The sequence below is a fragment of the Sander vitreus genome, chromosome 7, assembly GCF_031162955.1.
Source record: "Sander vitreus isolate 19-12246 chromosome 7, sanVit1, whole genome shotgun sequence".
Classification (NCBI taxonomy): Eukaryota; Metazoa; Chordata; class Actinopteri; order Perciformes; family Percidae; genus Sander; species Sander vitreus.
The window spans coordinates 19,317,485-19,326,294 of NC_135861.1; the positions used below are offsets into that span (position 1 = coordinate 19,317,485).

General features: G+C 39.0%; 1 non-coding gene across 1 annotated transcript; it reads right to left on the bottom strand.

Moving 5' to 3' along the window:
* Positions 1-3,294: 3,294 nt before the first annotated feature.
* Positions 3,295-3,366, bottom strand: trnaa-ugc (transfer RNA alanine (anticodon UGC)). Its single transcript has one exon. It is a non-coding gene; the product is annotated as a tRNA-Ala (tRNA).
* Positions 3,367-8,810: the final 5,444 nt, after the last annotated feature.

Sequence of the window (8,810 nt, forward strand, 5' to 3'; positions counted from 1 at the left end):
TTATAGAACAATGTAAGTAATAATAAGGAATAATAACATAATTCAAATAAAACTGAAGTAACTCAAAGAGAATAATGTTGTATAGGCCTACATCGATTTTTTTTCCCCCCAAAATTTGAATAATCGACAAGCATTTTCTTAAATAATGTGTAAACCTGTAATCGCCTAGACACAGACTACAGATTACAGATCTGCTGGTACTGTTAGAGATCTGTTAACTTCAAGACTCCTGATTCAGTTACTGTTTTCAGACCTCTGTCAGGATCACTTTGGGTCAAGAAAGTAGCGCCACCTACTGTTCACATGGTGACCTGATCTACAGAGGGACTATTCTGGGACCAACCACAAGGGGGCGGTCAAAGACCAATAATGACCATGTCAACATTTTCAGGTCAGTGGTTACAGTAAATAAGAAGTCAAATGTCAATTGTCACAAACAACAATGACATCAGAGGTTGAGCTGTATTAAATCATAAAACCTACACACACACACACACACACACACACACACACACACACACACACACACACACACACACACACACACACACACACACACACAGTGTTCTGCCAAGCCCTGGAAAAAGCTGGAAAAGGTCAACAATGTTACCTGTAACCCAGCATGACGTGACAAATCTACTTCGGCCTGTTTGGTCTGATGACTCAGTAACAAAAGCCTCAGGTTGGACAATACAATATGTACACTAATGACTTAGTGATGTATGATGAAGAATCCTAACTGTCACAGCAACAGAAGAAATACATAAAATCTTCTTTTTCCTTCGTATTTCTTTAAACTTTCATAGACATGCCGTTCTCAGCAGAACCCTTTAATGTAGCCTACATAAAACAGCTTTGAGCTCTGATACAGTATGTACACGTTGGGACCTATATAATATGCATGTTTCTAACCCTCTGGTTGACCATCTTTATCATCTTTATATTTCTGAAAAAGCAAATTGGGACACATTCTGCCAAGACATGTATTCTATAAAGTGACCTGCAGTTAAAGTACATCAGGCTGTTGGAGCTGCAGACAAGAGTGACTGATGTCTCTCCTGCTTTTTCACTTTAACTTGACACCATGTGACAATTATGTAAAGATTCTTCATTTAGGTCATAATGTGCAGATTTGTAGTGTGTGGGTTATGCAGTTATTGGCAACTGAATAGCACAAGTGAGGTTTTGACCCTCAGAGTGGTATGGCAGATAATGTGTCATGCAGGATAACCTCGACCAACTTGCTAAAAGCAGATTACATTAATCTAGGTGTCAACTTTTTTCTAGGTTAGGGGTCAATCTAAGTGTATGAGTGTTTGTGTGCTGCTCTTTATAACTTTATTCCCAAATTCCAAAATAAGCTTTGCTTCCAGGAATTCTGTCAGTCCTCTCATTCCTTCCTCTGACGGCAGGCTGAGACAGCAAACCTCTGATTGACCTCTGCTCTTCACTGCGGACTGGGTTTCTATGGCAATGAACGTAAAGAGTTTATCTTTAACAGTACATCATTTTTCAATATGAAAAAAAATCAGCCATCATCCCACACCATTTGTCAACACACATCCAGTCAGAAATGTACATACAAACATACATCTATAATTATAAATCATTTTTGATTTGAAAATCAACTGTTGTGGACATTTACAGTACGGCAGAAAACCTTGAATGTGGAGGCTATTCCTTCAGTTTTTCAGAAGGAATTTTAACAGTTACATGTTTGACTGGGTCCTTTTAATCTTAAATACTGTGGCTTCACTTTACGCTCTGGCTTAAGAGGCCTTGTGACCCCTTGGGCCCTTGGGCTTGTGCCATATAGCCTACACACAACAACACTGATGAAACATTAATACAAACAAAAAATTTGAGCTTGAACAAAAAGAAAATTGCATGTCCTGGCCCAATATATATATATATATATATATATATATATTGGGCCAGGACATGCAATTTTCTATGTAGCCATCTGTATTAAATTGCATTCTCATGGCCCATACTGCTCCATATTTAATATATTTTTCATTAGTCTTTTTTTTTTTTGATCTAAAACTTATTTAAAAAATAATTTTCAAATAGATTTTATTTCCTGTGACATTTACTTTCTGAATAATATAACAGAATTGTTGCACTGAAATATAAGTTGAAACTTTCAGAGCAGTTTACTGAGCTGGAAGTTATAGAGTGGGAACATGTAACTTTAAATGATTGATAAGTCCTTTTCGAGTCCTTTATCGTTTTTTAAGCTCGGATGGTTGTTAGTGTAATTCCTGTGTCATCGGATTACAGTTTTTCTTGATTGCTTTGACACAGCAGTCAACTCAAACTCCACATTTTTCAAAACAGTTAACACACAGGCCGAAACAGTGGCACTCATGGTCAAAATGACACATTTTGTTTGCACATGGCTCTAACTGTGCCAAAACATTTAAAAAACGCAACAAAAGCTAATTTTGCCTTCAAACAACACAACTTGCAAACAAGTGTATGAGCTCTTCCAATCAACCATTACACAGTGGACAACAAAATACTAAATACAGCACTCAGTATGAATCAATGCACCATTGATTGTCACTGTAGCCTATTACTGTACGTAGCTTTCATGCCAGTGACATTTGTTGACAAATTTGCCTTCTTGCAAAGATTTGGAACCAGAATCAGAAATGCTTTGATGCAAATTGTATTGATTCCATTGATTCTTATTTTCAAACTGTGGCTGAAAACTGAAATACTGTAAATATTACACAAAATACATGAACAATATATAAACCAAAATAGAATCTATTAGAGTATAAGAAATTAAGAAAATAAAAATAAAATCTATTCTACAGTAAAGTATAAATATCTATTACTGTAGAGTATAAGAAATAGCCACTATTGATACTCACTCTCTTCTGTCTTTGACCTCTTCCATCCATGTTGGCAAAGAACAACACAGACGCTGCACCTTTAAGGCCTGTAGACTGATTGCTAATTGAAGATTTGTGTGAAGGAGTGTCAAACAGTTGCTTCAGTGATTTCATACTTATGTATGTAGTTTCTAATAGTTAGGAACAGATGGTTTCTGTTTGGTTACCATAGCTAAAACAATGGAGTTTGGACTGCTGGAATGACATCCGTGTTAACTGTTTTGCAAAAGGGTGGGGGAAATGTTGTGTCTTCTGCTCTGCTGAGACAGTGATGATGAAAACCGAGTGGATCCCATTTTCTTTAAGCAGGTCAAAGCAATCAAGAAAAACTGTAATCACAACTACTCGTCACAATAGAAGAAAAACAAGTAAAATGCAAAGTCAAAAGGAGTGGAGATGCCGGGGATTGAACCCGGGGCCTCATACATGCAAAGCATGCGCTCTACCACTGAGCTACATCCCCCACTGAACGACAGGGGAACGATTAAAGGTATATAAAAATGTTAGCAGTGTTGGACGACTTGACATTTGTAATAGGAGGGGACTGTTGAGTGGGATGGCTATTCTGTTCTGACTGAGGCCAAGTTATGTAATTTCAGGTCGCAACCGTTAGCCTGGTTTCAACTCTTGACCCAGCTCCATGTACTGTATTTCTTCTGTGTGTGTGTGTGTGTGTGTGTGTGTGTGTGTGTGTGTGTGTGTGTGTGTGTGTGTGTGTGCGTGCGTGCGTGCCTGCGTGCGTGCGTGGGGGGTCCAAAGTGCTCCAGTTCAAGAGACTGAGCTGTTTTTAGTGGTTTAGAGGTTTGTAAACACAAGAAGTGAAGTGACGCCAGCCGTAGGGGGGGAAGTAGCCTAATGGAAAATAAACTGTAGCTCAGTTTTCTTTGATTTTTTTCTTGCTTTGTGCTAGTCTGCAGGTCATATTTTGGTTTCACATCTGAGCAAAGGGCTCCTCTTCCTCCCACGCTAACTTGGAAGGAGAGGAGTCAGAGGACACATTGGTGGGGATTAGGACCAACGTTGTGAAAGAATGAACATACAGCACAATATTTAAGATCAGTCAAGATAAACTCAGTCAAGTCACAGGTGTCTGAAATCCAGTGCTTTCTCTTCACCCAATGTAGCATACCTTAATCCTTTGGGGAATTTAAAATAGCTCCCCTAATGTTTCATGATATTCTCCAGGGGAGCGTGAATGAGTGGCTGTCGTCCCCCTCTTGAGAGCACAGCTTGTCCTCGTTAATGCTGTGTTTATCAGCACACCCGTGCCAAGGACACCACTTTTAGGCTCTGTTTGCTTAAGCCTTGTAGGGACAGACCCATGAGATGCCCACATGGCATAAGGGCTTTAGGAGGGCTGAAGAAGGGAACAAAAAGGAAAGACGCAGAGACAGGATGAGAGACTGACACCTTCCCAGCTTTTTCTCTCTCTCTGTCTGTAGAATGAAACGCCTGCAGAGGGGTCTCCCAGGAGAAGGGAGGAACACTGGTATCAGATCTGTTGTTGTATGGATTTGGATTGGTGACAGGAACCCACCATGTTGAGCCTGTGTAGAGGGGGGTTAGTAAGGGACTGTAGAGGGCTGGTGAGGGCAGTATGTACAGACAGGCTGTATGCAATAGGAGATGCAGAAAGAAATACTTTATCTTAGGACACAGACCTCCAGACGTTACAGTGGACAGTGCCCAATGGGAATGGCGAGGGTAGTAGCTAATAATAAACTAAAGCAAATGACACTACAGGTATTCATAATGAGTATGATCAGCAAAATATACTCAAAGCATTAATATGAAAGTACTCATTATGCACAAAAATGTCCCCTGTGAGGGATACATTATTAAATCATTAATACTGAGGCATTTTACTGCTGTAGCTGGTCGAGATGTAGCTAGTTTTAACTACTTTATATACCTTTAAGAAGTTTAATTTGTAGATTATGTTCTGAATTCATTGATTCATTGTTTGGTTTAGATGCCTATTGCAATTTCCTAAAATGCAAGTTGACATATTGTCCAATAAACAGTCCAAAAACCCAAAATATTCAGGTTAGCAAATATCAAACAGAGAAAAGCAGCCAATTATCAAATTTGAATGGTTGAAACCAGTGATTTTGTTTTGTCATTTTTGTCTTACAGTAAAACGCTTAATCGATTAGGCAAATGGTTGTCAATTAATTTCTTGTCAAATGACTAATTTTAGCTATTTATAAGCATATCATATGTTTTTTTTATGTGAAAACTGAATAGCATATATCGTACATGGAAATACAAGTATCTCAAAATTGTATTTGAGCACAGAACTTGGGTAAATGTACTTTGCTTTTCCACCACTGTCTCTCTCACACACATACACACAACACATTTGGACCAAACATCAAGGGCCTGCATCATTGAAGGCTTATGTTTGGCAACAGCTGCATGAATCAACTATTACATTTTTACAGATATTATTTTTTCCATACCCTATCTTGTTGTTAGGCATGTTCGTGTTTGTCAGTGTCTTTAGACATAGATAGAGATCTCTTCACCAGCATTTTAAAGGAAGTTTGACATTCAGGAAAATACTCTTATTTGCTTTTTTTTTAAGAGTAAGATAAGAAGATTGACAGCACTCTAATGTGTGCATTATCTATGTAGCAAGAGTCGTTAGCTCAGCTTAGTATAAAGACTGCAGGAAGCCTAGCTCTCTCAAAAGTTCATAAATACAGCACCAGCACTTCTAAAACTTTTCCATTGACATGTTATATCCTGGTTGTTTAATCCGCACACAGACACAAATGTAAAAACATTGAGTTGTAGTTACACAGGGAGTTATATGGTAAGTATTTTTGGCAGGTCTGATCTAGTATCTTCTGGGGCTGCTGTCTTATCATCTGCCAGCAGCAGGGGCTAAGAGAGGCCTGAGAGCAAAGAGAGACACGGAAAAAAGCCTGCAGAGCAGATGAAAAAGATGTTGATGAGGTCATATAAAAATTAATCTAAAGAATTAGTAATTGGACACCATTGTGAAGTTTAAGTTTATTGGATGTATGCATGATTCATTATACTTCATCAACCAAATCATGCCGTGAACCTCAAAGAAGGGAAATGAGTGTTCAAACCATTACCATTTACTTTTCCTTTCCATGTTTTTACATTTTCTCTTTTTAAAGAGAATTACTTCAGGAAGTTATTCTTGTCTGACTTGATTGTTCATACAGAAACTTAAATCAGCAGAATATTGTGTGAACAAAAAAAACATAAGGTGCCTCTGTGAACTTTGAGTAGTACTGGCTTCTACATACACAGCATCCCCTTAGGATCTGTTTTGTCCCCACTCAAGGAAGGGATGAGTTGTCAAATCAAATGACTTCTCACAAACAAGTTAGTTTACTGTCTGTTTCAAGCATCAACACACAGACAACAAGCTGGACTTCTGAGTCAACTTGTCTATCGCCACACCTCCGTCTATAACCACCAACAAGAAATACCAGTGTTTGCGTGCATGCCTGTCCTTGCTGGGCCTAGGACAGGCATGCTGTTAAACAAGAGCTGCATGTAACATACATGAACATGAACCCAGAGCGAGGGAGAGGAAGGGAGGGAGAGAGAGAGAGAGAGAGAGGGGAAACGACATTACTGTGACCTTTCACCTATTTCTCCAAGCAGCTTGGGAAACTGTGGGAATCCTGTGAGGCCAAGCAACTTCAGTGAAAGCTATGGCATGGATAAAGAAAAGAAAAAAGGAGGCAGACAAGGTCTTATTTGTGAATGACGTGGTTGTGATCCCATCCATTAAGGGATATTACTACACATATCTTGAATTGTATTACTAATTGTGCATCACAGCTACTGACATGAACACAATGACATAACAAGTTCCACCAGACCTGTGACTTCTTTTGACTAGTTTGAGAGCTCAAACAAAAGCAAAGATGAACAAATTGTTCTTGCTAAATGTTTGTGTTCACTGTGTTACTGGGGTTTAGACATCATCATCGCTGCAGGGTGTGTGTGTGTGTGTGTGTGTGTGTGTGTGTGTGTGTGTGTGTGTGTGTGTGTGTGTGTGTGTCTGTGTGCATGTGTGTGTGTGTCTGTGTGTGTGTGTGTGTGTGTGTGTGTGTGTGTGTGTGTGTGTGTGTGTGTGTGTGTGTGTGTGTGTGTGTGTGTGTGTGTGTGTGTGTGTTGCCTAGCACCTGGTAACTGTATAGCCGAAACCTTATCATCCTTCCTTTAGAGAGCTCATACTGTGCTGAACTCTTGTTATCGTCTCTCACTGCTGTGATAATAAAATGACAAAGTCTATGGCAGAAAAAGTAGTCTACGAAGGAGTCTGTATGAGACACATCTGGAGAAACAACCTTGTAAGGTGTTGTTTTTAACATTTGCATTTAAAACATCCAACCAGGCCTGATTACTCCCAAGCACATTCACATGTATTATAAAATATGAAATAACATACTGTAATCTAAGTGCTATGGATAGCCCTGAAACAAAACACAGTGTACAGTACACCTTACACTTAGTATTAGTTTTATACCATCTGCACACAGTAACGACAGTATCTTCTTGACAAGTAGCTATGTGTCCCTTTGGCCATGGAGAAACAGTCATAAATAAAGACAATGCATACAGATACATACATATTTCTGTCATTAACCTGGTTAAACTACCGGCTTGCCCTTAAATTTGATAGCATTCCAGTTCAAATATGATCAATCATGTTGGACTTACTGGGTAGCAGGGAGGACATCCAAAACCCTGGTACAGTACAGAGTAATGTGCGCAGACTGTCCGAGTAACCTGTCCAGGTTTGTGCAGACCAGAGTAGAGCCTCAGAGATCTTGAAACCCAGTTGTTGTGGACAGACTTTGGAGATACATTAAATTAAGTGCTCCCAGCTTTACTAAAAGAATTCCCTTTTCTGCAACAAGCCATGTCAACACATATATTATTATATTATATAATATGCGGACATAAACATGCACGTATTGACACATATACACAATCATACACGATGTATGTATGAACACAAGCACACTGTGAGTATACTCTATTGGCTTAAATCCATTAAAGTACACATGAGGATTATAATCTATGGACATTCAAACACAACACAGGATGATCTCTCACCTAGAGAGACACACACATGCATGAACACGCACACACACAGTCACCAGTTTGCACAATCTGCAATAATAAAGAGCAGTGAGTATTCTTTTTTTGTTTTTATCTTTGGGCTTTTTCCACCTTTATTTGATAGGACAGCTAGGTGAGAAAGGGAAAGACATTAAGGATATTGTTAGAGAGCAGAGTCAAACGCTGGACCTCTGCTTTGAGGAATAAAGCTCTCAGTATATGTGCTCCTGCTCTACCACTGATCCAACCCAGCCACATGGTGGATATTCTCAAAGCTTCACAGCAGACTGCAGTGTAAAAGTGACCACCAGGGTTTGTAAAACCTCTCCACAGCTCATTGGTTACTCAAATGCTGCATTCTGAAAAAAACACGTCTGATTGGTTCATATAGATTGAGTGGCACATGTAAGTGCTTCCAACTAAGGTGGAGTGAAAAGATGGATGTTGAGGGGGAGAGGAAAGAGCTCTATTTACAAAGAAATTTAAAGTTAAAGTAACATTCCCAGTATCACTGGACAAGGAAAGCTAATATGGTTGGTGAACTGGGACTATTCAACAATGTAAATATTCAAGGTTGGCATGAGCATTTGTTTTAGTTAAGGATCAATTGTATAACTCTGTCACAAGAGGAGAATATGCAAAGAAGATTAGGTTACACTGTCTCTTACATGTTGGACAATATTCAGCACCTGATGAAAAAACAATCACTAAAAATATGCAGTTTGACATTTTAAAACAAACATCCACAGAGTAACATAGGATACAACACAGAGGTTAAGAGTCCAAAGT